Source organism: Pinus tabuliformis, chromosome 3_2 (assembly GCF_031772625.1).
Source record: "Pinus tabuliformis cultivar Carrire ecotype Pingquan chromosome 3_2, CPIR1, whole genome shotgun sequence".
Classification (NCBI taxonomy): Eukaryota; Viridiplantae; Streptophyta; class Pinopsida; order Pinales; family Pinaceae; genus Pinus; species Pinus tabuliformis.
Window position 1 is genome coordinate 909,604,157 of NC_142302.1, and position 20,734 is coordinate 909,624,890.

Here is a 20,734-nt window from a genome sequence, read left to right on the forward strand (position 1 = left end):
AGGTTTAAATTAGTTTTAGGATTAATCTTTATCCTTACAATTATGTTTGTCTTTCCCCTTTTTCCTAATTAACCCACATAATCTTTCTAGTATTTTCCAACATGGGAAGGGTAGAGTTTTTAAGGTACTCTATTTTAATTCTTCCTATGATCCTCCTTATTCCAAGTTTTATTTTTGATTTAATTACATTGGTTTCTAATCATCATTTACCCTTGATGTAAATTTACCTAGTTTTCATTCCTTGCTTATATTTATTTATTATTATTTATTTTTAATGATTCCAAGGATGCCAAGTTGGTTGTGCCCTTCAAGAACTTCCCTAGAAGTTCCAAGGGTGCCACACCTAATAGTTTATTTGTGATGCCAAGGGTGCCAGTTTGGTTGTTCCCTACAAGAACTTCCCTAGAAGTTCCAAGGGTGCCACATCTAGTAGTTTATTTGTGATGCCAAGGGTGCCAGTTTGGTTGTGCCCTTCAAGAACTTCCCTAGAAGTTCTAAGGGTGCCACATCTAGTAGTTTATTTGTGATGCCAAGGGTGCCAAGTTGGTCGTGCCCTTCAAGAAATTCCCTTGAAGCTCCAAGGGTGCCACACCACTTGCCCTTCAAGCATCCAATGACTACGAGGGGAAAGTATAGTGCAACGTCATAGACCACTATCATCTCCTATGTTGCCTACTATAGTGAGACTAATGGTGTCGGGGATCAAGGAATCTGCCTTGATGCGTGCCCCCCGGTAAAGTCCTCATGAGCGACCCAACTTTGGGACCTGCCCTCATGGCATCGTGATCTTCAAGGCGAAGGTGTTTCAACCCTTCCAGCCCAAGTCACGGTGGGAGTGCTAGTGGGTGAGATCAGGGACACTGTCCCACCCCTCCCATGTAGTTCCATCCACCTGTACAACCCCATCACCCATATGTGAGTCATTCGGTCAAGCAACTCATATGTGCCTGCAACCATTACCATATCATCAGAATATAGATAAACATATATAGCAGGTTTCAAAATCGATTAGAATTTCAAAGATAAAATAATATAATTTTTCATCAAACCGGTGTCGTCAACTCGTCATGTGCGAGTGCCTCTGGTGGTTTCCTGCCATACTCAATAATAATCAGTAACCAGGTTTTTCAGTGTTAGTCATTGTCATAATAGCATTATTAACAACTCCTAGTCATTCACATCATTGTTCATCGTGAACTAGAACTAATATAAGTAGCCAATGTAAGGAGCATGTCCATCATAGATATCATCAACATAACATCAGTAGAAATAATACACATTCATCAAAGATATCATCATCATAATATCGAATAGGAAATAAACACATCCATCACGTCCACTAATAGTAGAGTTAAGTGTTTGGATCCCCGACCTGAGGTCCCCAAAGAATAAAGTGTGGGCCTTAGGGCTAAATAAATGTTAATGACATATCATTGTCAGTCAACTAGAGCGGGGCACTACATAGATGCTCTGCCACAGAGGACCAAATGATCTTAGGAGGCCTAAACTGATCCATAGAGATGTCCAACAAGAAACCAACAATGAATCCAAAGAAATTCGGCATAACACTTTAGTTATACGTGACTACACAAAGGTCACATGGAATTTAATCAAAGAAGATATATCCGTGATGATTGATGCACTTATGGAGAAGTTCAAGCCATATATATAGCGAATGAAGGATATTTCTAGAGGGACTCACATGGCCATATTCCATGGAGCCGACCTGAAATTTGAATTTTAAAATTATGGACCCAATTAAAAAATTAATTGCCCTTTTTAGGCTGAATTTGAGAAATAGAGATATTATTTTAGGTCATTATTTGACGCTGATTGGGGATAAAATAAGCCCTATTTGATGACAAGATAAAACCACAAATAATAATCAAATTGATTTCAACATTTTTCCAATCATCAAACTGACTTTTAATATCAATTTTGGGACTCCTTGACCTCACATTTGGGGGCACAAACTTTTGTTAAGCATATCTCCTTAATTGTGAGGAGTTATGAGGCGTGCCATTTGCTGTTGGAATTGGCACGACAAGGAGAATCAAATGAAGATGGTCTTGCTTGCAAAGACATTGATATTCTATGTCATTTTCTCCATCAAAGGTGAGACTAGATGACTACATTGTAGGTGCTTTCTTCCTTCTTTTCCTTTCCTAACACTGGAGCTTCTAATCAATGCAATCCATAGAAGAATATTAAGAGCATTCAAAGACCGATGATAGCATCAATGACAAAACTATTCAACAATATTGCCTTATTTTGTTTTTCGTTTTCATCATTTTAATCTTTATTATCTTCATATAATTTTGATTTGTAATTAAACGCAGAGGATAACAATCATTTATCCCAAGACAAATCCAATTGAAAATTTAAGTTATTTTATTATTAATACCAATTAAATAAAACGATATTTAAGAAAACAAATATAATTTATTCATGAAAAACTTTCCCTTATTAATTTAAATCAAATTAGTTAAAAAAAAAATCATATATAATTCTCAAAAGAACTATCTTCACAATAAAAATCAATCCACCTATAATTGCAAAAAATATGATCCTTGAAATTTTTGGGTTTTCATTTGTGAATGCATTTAATTTCAAAGTTTAAACTTGAGATTTTGAAGACTCAATATATCTAGTAGTGGAACACTTATATCTTTTCAACCAATAACGAAAATTTTGAATTAGATAAATTTTGAGGTCTAAAATGAGCCTCAAAACAAAATGTACAACCAAAATCAACTCTATAAGAACGAATATGATTCAAGATGATCATGTCAAACATCGGGGATGATTCACCATTTTTGGAGTAAAAAATTAAAAAGTTTAAAAATAAAAAGTAAAAATTTACTTTTTAAACTCGTATTTTCAACTTATCTCCCTACAGTTTTACTTAAATTTCAAGCGAGAGCACTCGCTAGATGCAAAATTTAATTCATCAATCACATTTGTTTCATGTATTTCTCATTTTTCGTGTAGCAGGTTCCATTGAAAATATGCAACATGGGTACTTTTTGGACGAAGAATTAAATTTTGCATCCAACAAGTGCTACTCCTCAAACTTTGAGTAAAACTACAGGGAGATAAGTTGAAAAAGTAGTTTTTCTTTTTTGCCTCTAAAATTTAATGATGTAATCTAATCTTATTTTATTATCTTCACTATTATTTTATAATATTCCTTAGGATGCCCATTTTAGACTTCCAAAATTCTCTAATATTTTTCCTCTAATGAATTTCTCTAACCTTGTGTAGCATAAAAGTTTATGTGAATCTCTATAAATTTATAATTTTTTTAATCTTTCTTGAGGTATTGATATCATGTTTTTTTTTAAACTATGTATGGAATATATATTAATTAAATCAAAATATATATAAATGAGTATAAACTAAAGATGGTTTCTATCAAAATTGGAAACTAGGGCCAAATTCCACCTTAGGACAGCTCATATGATGGAGATGATTATTGCATTAGATTCCTCTTTCAGAGAGGTACAATTTTGATATAAGGATCATCACATTCCGACAAGCAGAAATAGAATTCTAAATTTATTTCTTCTATGGACAAATTGTCAAGGTTGACTCGAGTCAAATGTAGGCTCATGAAGCCCAATAGATGTGTCTTTTCACCCTCAACGTTGTGTATAAATAGGAGAGACCTTTTCCTCATTTGGACATCATCATCTCATCACATCTTCTCTCTTTCTTGATTGGGTCAAACATCATTGGAGGCTTCTCTCTCTTCTTCACACGTGTGGCTGGGCAACTCTTCTTTCTACTTCGCACGTGTGGCAGGAGGCTGAATTTCTGGGCAGAACAGACCATTGACTTCAGGGCGTTGACCAGCGTTGATCGTGGGGTATTTGACTTGCGTTGACTTCGATTTTTGGGCCATATTTATGATTTTTCTAGGCCGCATTATTTGGCACAAAATCGAGACATTTGGAGGTGTTTGACCAATGTTGACTTCAGGTTTGACTGCAGAAAATTATAGCAGACTTTCTCTCTCCTTTGACTGGGTTTGACTGAAGATTTTGAGCTAAATTTGACTCTCTTGGAAGGCCGAATTACACTGTTGTTTGGAGGTGTTTTGGGGCAGCTTTGACCATCATTGACTTTATGGTTAGGGCTGATTTCACTGCAAATTTAGCATATCTGTTTTGGGCTTATATTTGTACTCTCTCTCTTTGTTGAACTATTGAAGAATAATAAGAAGATTTGATTAAAGGGTTTCCTTACATTAGGGTTTGTCCCTGACATGTGCCACATCTTGTGGTCCTCTTGTCTTGGCTTGTCTTATGCATATGATTTTATGTTGTATCTGCATTTACTGAAAATGTTTATAAGTTAATGTGATTGCTACTGGATATAATTGGAATTTGTCATTGGGTTGTTAAAGGAACTTTGAAAAGTAAATTGTCTTAAGCATAGAACATACCATTGTTATCTAAAATTAACATGGTATTGGAGCTAAGGAGAAGACAAAGCCCAAGCGAATGTGAAACAAAGAAATCACTAAAGGAAGTGGTTGGACAAGGAATTCGAACTAGTCCCAATGACGACGACATCTCTCTTCAAATCCGAGGACAAGTTCAAGGACAAATCCAACTATCATGCATGGAAGATGATTTTGGATTCGACTTTGGAAGAAAACGATGCCATGGACTATGTAAAGGGAAGAATAATCGAGCCTCGGCTGTAGTCAAATGTAGGCTCATGAAGCCCAACAGATGTGTCTTCCACCCTCAACATTGTGTATAAATAGGAGAGACCTTTTCCTCATTTGGAAATCAACATCTCATCACATCTTCTCTCTCTCTTGATTGGGTCAAACAACATTGGAGGCTTCTCTCTCTTCTTCACACGTGTGACTGGGTAGCTCTTCCTTCTACTTCGCACGTGTGAATGGGCAGTTCTTCATTCTACTTTGCACGTGTGGCAAGAGGCCAAGTTTCTACCCAGAACAAACTTCTGACTTCAGGGTGTTTACCAGCATTGGTCGTGAGGTATTTGACTTGTGCTGACTTCGATTTTCGGGCCAGATTTCTGATTTTTCTAGGCTGCATTCTTGGCACAAAATCAAGACATTTGGACGTGTTTGACCAACGTTGACTTCATGTTTGACTACAAAAAATTACAACAGACTTTCTCTCTCCTATGAATGGGTTTGACAAAAGATTTTGAGCTGACTTTGACTCTCTTGGAAGGCCGAATTGGATTGCTGTTTGGAGGATGTTTTGGGGTAGCTTTGACCACCATTGACTTTCCGATTATGGTTGATTTGACTATTGATTTAGAAGATCTGTTTTGGGCTTATATTTGTACTCTCTCTCTCTCTGCTGAACTATTGAAGAATAATAAGAAGATTTGATCAAAGGGTTTCTGCACATTGGGGTTTGTCCCTGGCATGTGCCACATCTTGTGTCCTCTTGCCTTGGCTTGTCTTATGCATATGATTTTATGTTCTATCTGCATTTAATGCCAATGTTTATAAGTTAATGTGATTGCTACTATATATAATTGGAATTTGTCATTGGGTTGCTAAAGGAACATTAAAAAGTAAATTCTCTTAAGCATAGAACATACCATTGTTATCTAAAATTAACAGTTTCTCATGATATGTCAGTGGCAATGTAAATATTGAAAACATGTTAAATTGATGAAATTTTGAGATATTTTGACAATAAATTTGATTATGGTGTAACAAAATAAAATATAGAAAAAAGAATTAACTTTTTGAATATATAAATTTTATTTACAAGGAATTGTGTATGACTATACAAAAGTTAAGTTAATCAATAGTGGTACGTTATTTTTTATACAAAATATAATGCATATATGTTTCTATTATTGTTAATTTTGGGGATCTATAGGATGAAATTTCCTTATTATAACAAAAATAAAAGTATGTGTTGTAAAATTTTGATATATGTGAAAACAAAAATATAAAAGAAATTAGCCTTAATATTAATAGGCACAAAGGTATTACAATTAGAATAATATTTATCATCATAATTCCATTCACAAAGATATGGACCTAGGTGGGGAAGGTAACAACCATTATGCACAACCACATGAGATTACCCCAATTGACAAATTTTATGTGTTTGTGTTCAAGGCTAAACAAAATTATAGCAAAAATAAAAGAAATTTTGATATATGTGAAGACAAAAATATGTTTAAAATAGCAAACAAAATAAATTATGTGTGTGTGTGTGATGGAAATTTCGTAGCTTTGGTCAATATTTTCATTGGCAAAGTGAGAGAAATTATGAATATATCAAGTCGGCCTAAATTTGCACAAGTCAATCCCTCCTAGAACATGTTGGTCTTCCCATTAGACACGTCTATTTGCATAGACTTACAACTATATATTGAGCCTAATAGCTCACCTCCAAAGCAAATTTTCAGATCTCATCTTTGTTCTATACGACCTCAGAGGTAACATTATTATCTATGATGCAAGCTACTTGTGGCACAATTTTTTTTGTATTGATGCAAACTACATGTGGCACTCTCTATGTGATGCGAGCTATATGTGGAATTGTTTTATATGGTTGATGTGAGATCTTTGTGGCACTTATTTAAGTGACAACAAGCTTCTATGTGGCACTTATCTCTGTGATAATGAGCTTCTCTATGGCACATATCTTTGTGACAAGCAAGCTTCTCTATGGCAATTACTCTTTGGCTCATGTGAGGATCTGTGACACTATTATGTCTGGGATCACCTGTGTTCTAAGGTTGAGGAATCTGCCAAATTTTGGCCCTCCTGGAGACCATTTGAAGACCTATTTGAAGACCTCTTATGGATAAAATTGAAAGGAATTCTTGTGGACATAATTGGAGAGTTGACTTGAGCTACCAAGATGGTTAGTTTTGTTTATATGTTTTGCTAAAGATCATTGTGAATGACATGCTATTATGGATGATGTAGAAAATGGTGAATTGAACTCTCTCATAAGGAAAGATTGGTTGGGTTTTCCCCTTGTGGGTTTTTCTCTACCCACTAGCCTAATTTTTGGTGACTCTTGTCTCATTGATTTATTGTGATCTCTATTGGTCTATATTGTTAATGGTTGTAATTTTTCATTTGTAATTGCTTGATGATGATTGTAATGCTCTAAAAATTCAAATTGAAAGCTCTAAACGAGTCTATTATATCATTGTGTTATAGCGGCTACAACCACCCTCCAAAATTTTGGCTTGCACCCAATTTCGAAGCCTCCCTTGAGAGTTTCACTTGATGACTGCACACACTAGGGTTAACTCCATGAACTCGTGTGAGTCTTATCATTCGCCTTGGTTATTCATTTCACCAAGCCTTGCATGTTGATGTCAAATTCATGCTTGCAACCATGTCCTGGTTATGCACAAAGTCCTCGTTTCATGTGTATTTGTTGTGTTCGCTATGAAAGCATATGTCACACTAACACACAGAGTCACATCCACTATCGCACAAGCGTCCTCACAGTCGATCAACAATCAATCACAAGTGTCACGCTTGTTGCTTGCCTTGTTGGTTAGTCATGTTGTGTCGGGTTGGTTTGAGTCGTCTCGTTGTCAAGTCATGTTGGTGTGTGTTTGTAAGATCACATTTGTATCTTTCACTCATTCACACAATTAGTCATTTTACTGAAGTTCTGACGACCAGACTTCCCTCTAACAATCGGACCATCACCCCACCATCGACTCAATCGACTGTCACCCAGAACACTGCAGAAGCACCAAGCAAGCCTTTTCAAGTTGCACTGCCTGCAAGAAATTCAATCAACCTTCATGTTGGCCACTCGGAGAGTTGGACTCGACAGCCACCCGAGGACTGACTCACCTCAAAAACTGCGCAGAGGCTGTTGACCTTGCCCACTCTACTAATTGAGGAAATTGTGTAAACAGGCTCGACATACACCAATGCTCGTCCTTGTCTCCCTAAGAAAATTGTGCAGTTTTCTAATCAGTCCTCCCAACAGTCGACCGACTACTCATCCAGAAAATTGCACAGTTTTCATGAGCATGCCTTCTGCTTCCTAGCAGTCTACTCAGCTCAGAAATTGCGCAGAGATGATTAGCAAGCCGACCTCCCAACCTTAGTGTAGTTTCTCTCGCCATCAGCTTCCAGCAGCAAACTGACAGTTCCCTCCAGGAATTGCACAGTTTTTGTTGCCAAGATCCCAACAACTGACTGCCAGTTCCCCTTGGGAATTGCATAGTTTCTGTTGCCAGTGACCCAGCAGCCAGCTGTGAATTCCCTCCAGGAATTGTGCAGTTTTGGCTGCCAGGCTCCTAGCCAATTCCTCCGAAAACCTGCGCGCAATTTCTTCCTGTTGATCCTCCATGCAACCCAACCTATTCCTTTAGAAAATTGTTCAAATTTTGTCGTCAAGCCCTTGCTGCCCGCTCGTTTTGGAAAATACGCAAATTCTGTCTACCTAGCCTTCCTGCACCACACACTGTCCCTCCCATAATTTGCGCAGTTTTGCCTTCCTGCAGCTCAGACTGTCACTCCTAAAATCTGTGCAATTTTCCCTTCTAGCTGAGCCAGATCTCGCAGACAGTCACTATCGACTCAAATTGCCCGTCTCCATCACCCAGTGACTATTGCACAGTTTTCATCAGCAGTGCCCAGAGTCATCATCCCACCTCGCAACCTTGTTGCCTCTCCCGGTCACCCACATCCGAAATGACCATGTGTCATGGTAGACTGGGAGGCTTTTGGATTTGATTTTGTCTTGTCATGAGTGAAAGGAGGTACAACTATACTAACAAACATGGTGTGGTGATGAATTGGATAAACAAAGGGAGCACATGCAGAAGGACAAGTTCACCAATGGACGAACGAAGGATGCATGTGAAGAGATGTGCTCGTGAACGGACGATCATGCAAATATGTGTTTGCAGATGGACGAACGAGCAAACATGCAAGATGTTCTCATGGACAGACAAACGGACTAGCATGCACCTTTAGCGATGATCATGTCAAGCCTTCCAACATAAAAGCATGAAGCAACGTGCCAAAGCAACATCAAGAGAACCAACGACCATCGAAGACTCCACGCACCTTGCCATGCGGAGGTGAAGTTGTGACACACCATGAAGACATCCATCACCTAGCAACACTGCAGCTCGACATGCACTCCAGCAGTAGCACGAATGTACCATCACTGTCGTGTCATGAGTCATGTCGTCCACATCTCTACTGTGGGCCATGTTGTCAATCAATGGAATGTAACATGGAAGTCCAAGAGACCCACTTGTTGTACAAAGAGTCATGTAAAGTCGAAAAGTCATGGAAGTCAAATAGTCATGAGGGTAGTCGAATAGCCACAAGGGTCAGTTTCACCCTTGGCTATAAATACCCCCTCATTTGTACATGCAAAAGACTTTTTACCTCAACTCCTCCCACATAGCCAAGAGAGTCTATAATATTTCCTTTGAGGAGTAAGTAGTGGCTCCAATGCCCCTCACATGGGGTTAGTGATCTATGATGTAACAATGTGTCTTGGAACTTTCGCTTAATTCAGAAGCTTGCTAACAGGCCAACACGTTTTCACACATGTATTGTAATTGTTGTAAGACTAATATTTAACACTTGTGATGCATGTTTCTTTAACCTGTGTTCTACATTTGAACTATTTCAATTGTTTTAATACATAATCTATTAATGGAAATGTGTTGTATATGTTGTTAATGTTGTCTTGCTCGTGTAGACTACTCTCTCGGACATCAAACAGACCTTTCACAAATAACTTGCTATAACAACCATTGTACTTGTGCGGACTAATCTGTTGAGTGTTATACGTGTTACCTTCCCTTGTGTGTTGTGGCTTCCGCATCCGTGTGGATTGTTCCACTAGAAATTGCGCATGTCCTATTGTGTTGTGTGTTCCTAGTAGAGTTGGGACTTCTCCCAACTGACTTGGGACTCACTCCCACCCTCTCCCTCTACGGTGAAAGAACCATTGACACAAGTGACACCTACACTCACCAGGCACGCGAACCTCACTTCTCGAAAACAAAGCAGACCACTCTCTTGTGCTCACAAGCAAGAGTTGAGGCAAATCCTTAAGATAATGGCAAATGGGACTTCCACACCAAACGGTGTGAGGTCTATTTGGGACTTCATACCGGGGTGATCCCCTAAATGTTGGTGGATCCAGCACCGTCAACATTTCTAGCGCTAGAAGGAGGGCCCGATGACAAGTTGTGTCCTCTCATCTTGTTTTGAACCTTTGCATATCTATCATGGACTCTTGCACTCTTCTCCCTTCGCAATGTTTTTCGAATCACGTAGATGTCACCATCACGAGGGATTTTTTCGATCACTTGTCTACTTACATGTATGATGATGAAGGAAAAGTAGCTTGGCCTAAGTTCTTACATGACTTTCTTTCCATGCTTCATGAGGAAGATGGATGTTCTAACGAACAACATAATTTGTTGCTTGCATACACACTTCACGAATCTCCACATCGATGGTTGTGCAACCTACTAGCTGAGAGTGTGCACTCACTTGAGCATTTCTGTGATCTCATTGAAGACATTTTCTATCATTTTGATCTAGAACATCTTGACCAAAAACTGCAACAACAACAGAAGGCTCCACATGAATCACCTATGGATTTTTGGCAATGCTTCCGTGATTTGCAGTTTCAAGCTCTGAAGAGCCAGATGCAATTTTTCTATCTTTGGGACTGATTCGAGTACTATCTTAAGAAATCTACTCATCCCAAGAAGAAGTTCAAGCTCAAACCCCGCTCAACATTCTTTAGTGATGGAGCTACGCAATCACAAATGGACTCGGTTGCTGTCACAAGTGATTGTTCGTCGTTCTCCCATCAAACAACTCCACCATCACAGAATGATTTGGGAGAGCATGAACACACATTTGTTGAACTGTCACGTCCTCTCGACATCGCTCCTTCCGATTTTCGCGCAAACTTGGTTGTGAGTCCCATACCTCGTCACATGTATTTTGTACCTCAACCTCCGTCTTCATATTTTGATCATCCTCTGGATGAGACTACGTTGTGTTCTTCCATTCTAGACTCTACACTTGTTTTGAATGAGGATCGATCTATCAATGGAGTTGGTGTTGCACAACCAACATGCGCTAGCATTCATGAAGGGCATGACAAGGAGCTTGAACATCTACCGGCTGCAGGGGACAATCAATGTCTATCCGTACCTCCTCCGTTTCTTCCTAACATCCTTATGGATCCTGCCATCCCTGATGTTTCATGTGTATCTCCGTCCACAAATGCACCCATTGTTGATCTTTCGCAGGACACACTGTATGTCAGCCCATCATCCAACAACGAAGAGGACCAATCGTTCATTGAAAATCCACTTGATCTTTCATCTGCTCTCTCCAAAAACGTAGAGGGTGAACATCCTTCCTTCTCATCTACCTCTCTGTGTGATTCATCAAACCATGAGGATGCCAACCAACATCCTGAATTTTCTTATCTTGGTTGTCATGATCTCTTCACCTCATCATCCAATAATGACGTTGATTCACTCATTGTTAGTCCATCTAAGCCATTGGTCTATGAAGATCCATCTTTCAACGAAGTCGAAACCCCACAGACTGTCGATCCACTTCAACCCGAGCTGATGGTTATGTCAGGCCCTCGTTGTCTCGAGGTTGGTTTCACTTCTGATCAGGAAATTGTTCAAACACTCAAGGCTCCTCATCACTCATCTGTATGCACTAAAGATCAATCTAACACTCAGATTTTACTTTCTCCGCTCGAACTACACGATCCCATCGCTCATGCATTAGGGAAATCTTAGACAGCGAGCACACTTGTGCAACGTAAGTGGTCTACCTTTCTCATGTTTGCTTGCATATCACAATCAAGGGAATGATTACACTCAACACCTGCACATAGTGTAGCACAACACCATGGCAAGTCTATAGAGTACATGTGATGCGCTTTCACTCATTTTTGTTCTGTGGACGCTTGTAAGCTTGGAGTGTGTCTGTTTTCATTGTTGCATCTTTCACATTTGTTGGTTCGCACAACTGGGTTGCTCGCGGACCAAGCCTTCACCAACATGGGTCAACTAATGCATTGGTGGCTACATTGGAGATATCACTTCACGTGATTAGGCCCATGCACCGTTAGCTTAGGAGTAGGAGTAGTTTTTTCTTGCTTGCATGCTTGTTTGCTTTCTTGCTTTGCATATTTGTGTGTTTGCTTACTCGCTATGCTTTCGCTTTTACTTCTTCTTCTGTTTTCGATTTGGTTGCTTCACTTACTATTTTTGTTTTCGTTTTTTGAGTTGCTTAATACCTTACTATTTTTTTCTGGAAATAAGTGCTACCAACTACAACATTCTGGATTTTGAATAGAGTTGTGGCTGAGATTTGAAGAAACTTGTGACATTGCAGTACTTGACTAGTCTTGTGTCCGTCTTCTCTGTGCTTGGTTATAACCTTCAGCTGATGAAGTTTTGATGGGAAATACGAACCGTCTGCGAGGGAAGTTTTGGTTGAACCATGAACCTGTGTCCACACTGGGAAGCCCCATGCCTGCACTCAACCTTTTGCTCTGTGTGTTTAAGCTCATCCAACTAGTAGAAACGGAGAAGGGGAAAACCTAAACGAGCAAACCTATGCCAGAGGTCTTACATGCTTCTCTGAAAGAACAACCTCTTATGCTCTCAATAAGTCAGGATCCCTCTTCCGCCCCAAAAATAAATAAGTGTCGATGCATAGTCCTCTTTAAAAAATACAAAGGCAAAAGAAGAGAAAGGCTTCCTACGTAGAGAGGTGAAGCATGCAACTCCATAGGGGTACTAACCAGGCTCACTGGTAGTGGAGTAATGTGTGTGTTCCTACATGACTATGTTGAGGGAATGTCTAGTCCTGCTGGCAGCGAAGCAACACCAGAGATGAAAACTTGTACTCTAAAAATCTTCAACTCGCGAGCTAAACTACCCTTCTCGGATTCGAAACACTATGATCAAGCTAAAATTTTGATTGTGTTTGACTAAGTTGGCAAAAGGTGAACCATGTATGTCCATGGGGTAAGTGGGGAAGCCGAAGTAACCCACACAATGATTCAATACTCCCCGAAAGACCAAGACCTGTGATAGTAATGAACCAAAACAAAGAAGCTGGAGTTCTATCAGTGTGTCGCCAAGTGTTGTAGTGGCTACAACTATTGATTTGGGGTGGCATCGGATGTGCTCTAGCCACAAATTTTGGTGGAGAGGTTGGGGCACATAAGATCTCCAATACCCAGAAAGGGTTTAGGCAGATTCTAAACAGAGCAGGAGATATTAAAATAATTAATATTTTTAATGGAGTCCCTAAGTCTAAACTTCAGGAAAATAAAATATTAATGTGTATTAATATGAATCTATGTTGGAGTGGTCCAAAAGACAAGGATCAATCCAGATCTAATCTTAGCCATTGATTAGGGACTTAATCTCGGTCGTTGATATGTCAACAGGAAAAGTATAAGAGGAGGCTTATGGGTCATTTGGAGAGGACACCAGAGTGATCAATCATTCTATTCTCTAGAGCGGGGTTTGTTAAAAGAGATAGAGTTAGTGATCGGGAGATGCATCTGAGGGGAATTTGAGTACAAAGAGACAGATAGGCAGAGATAGTGTCTGGAGAACAGGCAATAGCAAGGGAGAGTGACACAGAGCCAGCCAGGGCTCACGCAGGGCCACACAGAGGCAGTCGAGAGCTGCATAGAGCCTCAGAGAGGCCAGCATTGCTGACGCAAAGGGCTAGAGGGTTTACGCAGGGCCTCCTAAGGCTGACGTAGACCCATCCGGGGTGACGCAAGGCCAACGCTGGGCAAAGAGGGACTGGCGCAGTCTAGAGAAAGGCTAATGCTGGGGTTTATGGGGAAAATTGGTGCTGAGTAGTTGTCAGGGTTTCAGCCAGGAGATTTGTCAAAAACTGAGAGGTATCACTGCCAAGGAAATTCTTTGTTGTGTAGGCCAGTTTCAGCACCCAGATTGTACTCTGATATTTCTTAATAAGAAAACCCTTAGATCGCTACATTGCTTTTCCCACATTAGGTTTTTCCGGGGACATTGGTCCAAAAATAATAGTGTCATATGGTGTGATCGTTTATGTTTCCTTTAGTTGTTGATCTATAATATGTTGAGCATGCACTAGTGTTTATTTTTAGTATTTACATTGTAAATAACTTGTTAAGTAAAATAACAAGTAGGTAGAAATAAATCAGATAAAGTGCATGGAGGGTTTCTAACTAAGTAAAATTAGAAACTTCAACAAAAACCACCGTCCAAAATTTTGGCTTGCAACCCAATTTCAGAGCTTCCCTTGAGAGTTTCGCTTGATGACTGCACACACTCGGGTTCACTCCATGAACTTGTGTGAGTCTTAGCATTCGCCTTACTTGTTCATTTCACCAAGTATTGCATGTTGATGTCAAAGTCATGCTTGCGACCATGTTCTGGTTATGCTGAAACTCCTCACTTCATGTGTACTTGTTGTGTTCGCTATGAAAGCATATGTCGCACTCACACACGGAGTCACATCCATTGTTGCACAAGCGTCATCACGGTCAATCAACGATCAATCACGAGTGTCGCGCTTGTTGCTTGCACCATTAGTCAGTCATGTTGAACATGTGTGTCAGGTTGGTTTGAGTCGTCTCGTTGTCAAGTCATGTTGGTGTGTGTTTGTAAGATCACATTTGCATCTTTCACTCATTCACACACTTAGTCATTTTGTTGAAGTTCTGACGACCAGACTTCCCTCTGACAGTCGGACCATCACCCCACCATCGACTTGATCAACTGTCACCCAAAACAATGCAGAAGCACTAAGCAAGTCTTTTCAAGTTGCATTGCCCACAAGCAATTCAATCAACCTTCATGCTAGCCACCTGGAGAGTTAGACCCGGCATCCACTCAAGGACTGACTCACCTCAAAAATTGTGCAGACGCTGTTGACCTTGCCCGCTCTACTGACTAAGGAAATTGCATAGATAGACTGAATAGACACCAATGCTCGTCCATGTCTCCCTAAGAAAATTGTGCAGTGTTCCAGTCAGTCCTCCCGACAGTTGACTAGTTCCTCATCTAAAAAATTGTGCAATTTTCATGAGGATGCCTTCTGCTACCCAACAATATGCTCAGCTCAAAAATTGCGCAGAGATGATCAGCAAGCCAACCTCCTAGCCTCAGTGTAGTTTCTCTCACCAGTAGCTCCCAACATCAAACTGACAATTCCCTCCATGAATTGCGCAGTTTCCGCTGCCAAGCTCCTGACAGTTGACTGCCAGTTCCCCTTGGAAATTGCGCAGTTTGTGCTGCCAGTGACCCAGCAACCAGTAGCCAGTTGCCTCCAGGAATTGCGCAGTTTTGGCTCTCAGTCTCCCAGCCAGTTCCTCCAAAATCTTGCACGCAATTTCTGCCTGCTGATCCTCCATGCAACCTGGCCTATTCCTCCAAAAAATTGCACAATTTTTGCTGTCAAGCCCTTGCTGCCTGCTTGCTCCGAAAAATGCACAGATTTTGTCTGCCTTGCCTTCTTGTAGCACGGACTGTCACTCCCAAAATTTGCGCAATTTTACCTTCCAGCTGAGCTAGACCTCGCAGATAATCATTATCGACTCAGATTGCCCATCTCCATCACCCAGTGACTATTGCATAGTTTTCATCAACAGTGCCAAGAACCATCATCCCGCCTCGCAAGCTTGTTGCCTCTCTCGGTCAGCCGCATCCGAAATGATCATGTGTCATGGTAGACTACAAGGTTTTTGGATTTGATGTCGTCTCGTCATGAGTGAATGTAGTTACAAGTACATTAACAAACATGACGCGACGACAAATGGGACGAACGAAGGGAGCACATGTAGAAGGACAGGTTCACCGACGGGCGAACAAACAATGCATGCGAAAATATGTGCTCACGAACGAACGATCATGCAAAGTTGTGTTCGCGGACGGACGAACAAGCAAACATGTAAGATGTGATCACGGACGGATGAACGAACGAACATGCACCTTTCATAAACAGATGATCCTATCAAGCCTTCCAACATACAAGCAAGGAGCAACGTGCCAAAGCAACATCAAGCAAACCAACGACAATCGAAGACTCTGCACACCTTGCCATGCATAGGTGAAGCTGTGACACACCATGAAGACATCCATTACCCAGCAGCACTGCAACTCAACATGCGCTCCAGCAGTAGCACGAACATACCAGCACTGTCATGTCGAGTCATGTCATGTGCCATGTTGTCCACATCTCTATTGTGGGCCATGCTGTCAATCAATGGAATGTAACATAGAAGTCCAAGAGACCCACTTGTTGTACAAAGAGTCATGTAAAGTCGAAAAGTCATGGAAGTCAAACAATCATGAGGGTGGTCAAACAACCCCAAGGTTCAATTTCACCCTTGGCTATAAATACCCCCTCATTTGTACATGCAAAGGACTTTTCACCTCAACTCCTCCCACATAGCCAAGAGAGTATGTAATCTTTCCTTTGAGGAGTAAGTAGTGGCTCCAACGCCCCTCACACGAGGTTAGTGATGTATGGTGTAATGATGTGTCTTGGAACTTCAGCTTAATTCAGAAGCCTGCTAACAGAACAACATGTTTTTACACATGTATTGTAACTGTTGTAAGACTAATATTTAACACTTGTGATGCATGCTGCTTTAACCTGTGTTCTACATTTGAACTATTACACTTGTTGTAATACATAATCTATTAATGGAAATGTGTTGCATATGTTGTTAATACTGTCTCGCCCGTGTAAACTACTCTCCCAGACATCAGATAGACCTTTCACATAGAACTTGCTATAATAACCGTTGTACTCGCGCGGACTAATTCGCTGAGTGTTATACGTGTTATCTTCCCTTGTGTGTTGTGATTGCCGCATCTGTGTGGACTGTTCCACTGGAAGCTGCGCATGTCCTGTTGTGTTGTGTGTTCCTAGTAGAGTTGGGACTTCTCCCAACTGACTTGGGACTCACTCCCACCCTCTCCCTCTATGGTGAAAGAACCATTGACACAAGTGACACTTACACTCACTAGGCATGCGAACCTCACTTCTCGAAGACAAAGCAGGCCACTCTCTTGTGCTGACAAGAGAGAGTTTAGGCAAATCCTTAATATAATGGCAATTGGGCCATCGTACCGGATGGGACTCCCACACCAAACGGTGTGAGGTCTAGTTGGGACTTCATATCGAGGTGATCCCCTGAATGTCAGCGGATCCAACACTGTCAACACATTTGAAGTAGCTACCAAATTTGAAAAATTGTTCTAGCCTTGACTACACCAGAAAAACAAAATGGTATCAGAGCGGTTGGAACCCAAAAATCCTATTCACATGAGTGAGCTTGGGACCCTGCAATTTCAGACTTGTACGAACCAAACTTCATACATGTACAAACCAATCCAATGAAGAGAGAGGAGAAGAAGATGCTTGATGATGATGTCCAATTGAAGGTAACTTCGCTTATATTTATAAGATTTGTGTCCAGTTCCCTGTTAGGGTCGACCTGTCTTTTTGTGCACATGTGAGCTTCAATTCAAAAACACATTTTCCTTTGTCCAAATTAAGTGCTTCAAAAGTCAAAATTAGTCCTCTAAAAAAGAGTAATCTAATCCCATGATTGGAATTTGTCACTGAGCTGCCAAATTAATAGAACCGGGGTGATGGCCATAATGATAGGGGTAGATCTCATGTTTGGATTTTGCCCACACGCTAAATTTTTATGCCCTAGCCATCTTTTGCATTTTATGGTACATTTTTTGTTGAAAGTGGCCAAATTATGCTTTTAATTTTCCCTTTTTAGTTGCATCAACCTCTGGGCATCATTCTAGGCCCGACCCAAAGTGTGGACAAGTAGAGTGGGAGGCTAACTCCTTGTGGACTAAATGGAAAAATGTGTACTCGACTTTGGAATATGTGAAAAGGGGTTATAATGAGCGGAGGGGAGTGATCTATGTGGTGTCGAGAAATGGGACCATGCAGCCAAAGTTGGGGTTTCCCATGTAGTGTCATTTATAAAGTTAGTAGCCAATAAAGGAGATCCGATAGGACTAGGATAAAATAAATACAAGACAAACCACCAAATTGGACAGTGGTACAAGAGTATAGACCAAGCCCATTCTTTCCGTCAAATCCTCCCACTAATCCATGTCTAGATGTGTCCATAATAAGTAAGCAAAAATAATCAATTACATAATGAAATCCATACCTTCAGGGTTGGATGTCCCACCTTCAAACATATGGTCATAACAGATGGATGAGGGCACATAATGACTATCTCAAGTGGCAGAGATGGTGGCACATCAAGCTATTTGGTGGCTGCAAGTGTCTACTTGTCGTTAGGCTGAAGACAACCTAGAAGAAATAAACTCTCCTATGGGTGTCACCCACGAGTGGTGGGTAACATATACCATCTTGAAATTATTTCATGCCATAGTTGATGAAGCTTCATTTTCAAGCATTATTTACCTTCAAGTGGCATTTTACACTTGCAAGTATTTTGAATTTAATTTCAAGCATTTACATTCTTGTACTTGAAATATTTTCATTTTGAAGCTTGTTTTCTTATCTTGAAGCACATCTTATTTCATTGGTGTAATTTTATGTTCAAGTATATTTGATATGAGTAAATCTTACATTCAAGTACAATTGTATCTCAAGCATTTTACTTGCTATTTATATTTCATTTGCATTTTCTTACTTTGAAAGTACTATTTCTTCACTTGCATTTCATTTTGCAATTTTATTTATTTGGCACAGACCTTGTCATTTTATTTCTTGCAAAGTATCCTTCATATTGAGATCATTACTTTATATATTTGTTCATCTCTATATTCTCATGGTAATTTTATTTACTTGTTGAAGTATTTACATATTTCAAGTGGCTTATTGTAAATTTTGCAATTTGATGGTTGATGTGTCTCTTGGCTAACTCATCATTCTCCTAGAACTTGCTTAGTGTAGCACTAACCAAGCCTTAGATTTTCCTGAAGGTCTACCCCACTTGGATTCTCCTAAGAGAGATATTAGATGGAGGATTTGGAATTAGGTGACAACCCCAACTCACAGCTTGCCCCCAAGGCCACACTAAGTGGAGTTAAGGATTTTCTCCGTAATAACCTTAGGTGTGGATTTAGGTGGAAACAAGGGGCTCACCCTTTACCATTAGATAATAAATATTGGGATCCACATCACTCTTCACAAATCCAAACTATTGCAAGTAGTTTTCAATCCGACCATACCATGCCCTAGGAGCCTATTTGAGCATGTATAGTGCTCTCTTCAGCTTGCATATGTGTGCCCCTATCACGTGTCTCGAAGCCCTCTAGTTGTTTGATGTATACTTCCTCTTCTATCACCCCATTCAATAATGTTGTCTTGACGTCCATCTAGTGAATCAGCCATCCCATCTGTGCTGCTAGAGATATCATTGACCAGATGGAAGAATATCTAGCAACTACGGTGAAGGTGTCCTCATAGTCTATACTTTACTTTTGTGCATACCCCTTTTCTATGAATCTAACCTTTTACTTCTCTACATTGTCCTCTGACGTGTACTTGATCTTATAAATCCATCTAGATCCCACAACTAACCTACCCATAGGCCTAGGCGCTACCCCCCATGTTGTTTTTACATGATACTGGTGTCTAGGATCGAATCTTAAATCACTGACGCTACGAAACTAAATATCACAACAAGCCTACTTTGCACAATGAAATATAAACAACAGTAAATCTACTAGTGCAAAAAAACCAACTTCGTTATATTAATCCAACTGAATAATAAAATAGTCTAGGGATCTCGTACCAGGGATAATGGCCCTAATACATCCACTGATACAAGACTATACAAAAACTAGGGCTTAGTGTTTGTCGTGATGACCACCAATCTACCCAATACAAGATACATTGACCTTCTAGCTAATGTAGAGCTCTGCATAGCTACCTTGGTTGTACCTTGTACACATTTGTTTGGTCCCTCGACTCTCAATCTGCATCACCTGCCTCTATCAATGCACCAACCATTTGGCCACTGAATCTCAACTGCAATATTCTCTCTCGTTGACCGTTAGTCCTTCAGTGCATTAACACATCAAGACTCTTATCGAGTTGTTCACAACTTTGTTTGTGAACATCCCTCAACTTCCCATCGTTGCTCCTCAACTACTTAGGGACTTCATCCCACTATAGTCTTCCTACGCTGCTCCAATGAAGACTAACATAGGGCATGAAGGGTTTCCACCTATCACTGCAACATGTCCTTCTCCCACAATGAACATGGGCTAGGAGGAATAACCTTCTTTTGTTGTAGATGTCCTTCTCAACAAACCAAGTCTAGGGCTAATCAAATTGCTCCTAGATGATCAAACCTATGAGCTCTCCTTCTGCCACATCTAACAATCCCTTAGTCCTTCAAGGGACTCTTTCCTTAGGCCTTGAAACAAGCCTCTACAATCCTCCCAATTTATTCTTTAGGCTACTCCAAATATACCTTGTCTAGGCCCACACTTGGTCCATTCTCATGCTTCCCTCCAATAGACCATAAGAGTCCAATACAATGTTGTAGCATCTGCTCACTAGTTAGGAAATCCAATCACTACGATCACCCTTCCTCTTGGTTGCTAACAGTTTCCTACAAGTTGTCCTCTTCTAGGACACCTTCCTCCTAGAAAATCTCATCAACTCAAGAGGGTGGCCATACTGTCCTACAACCAT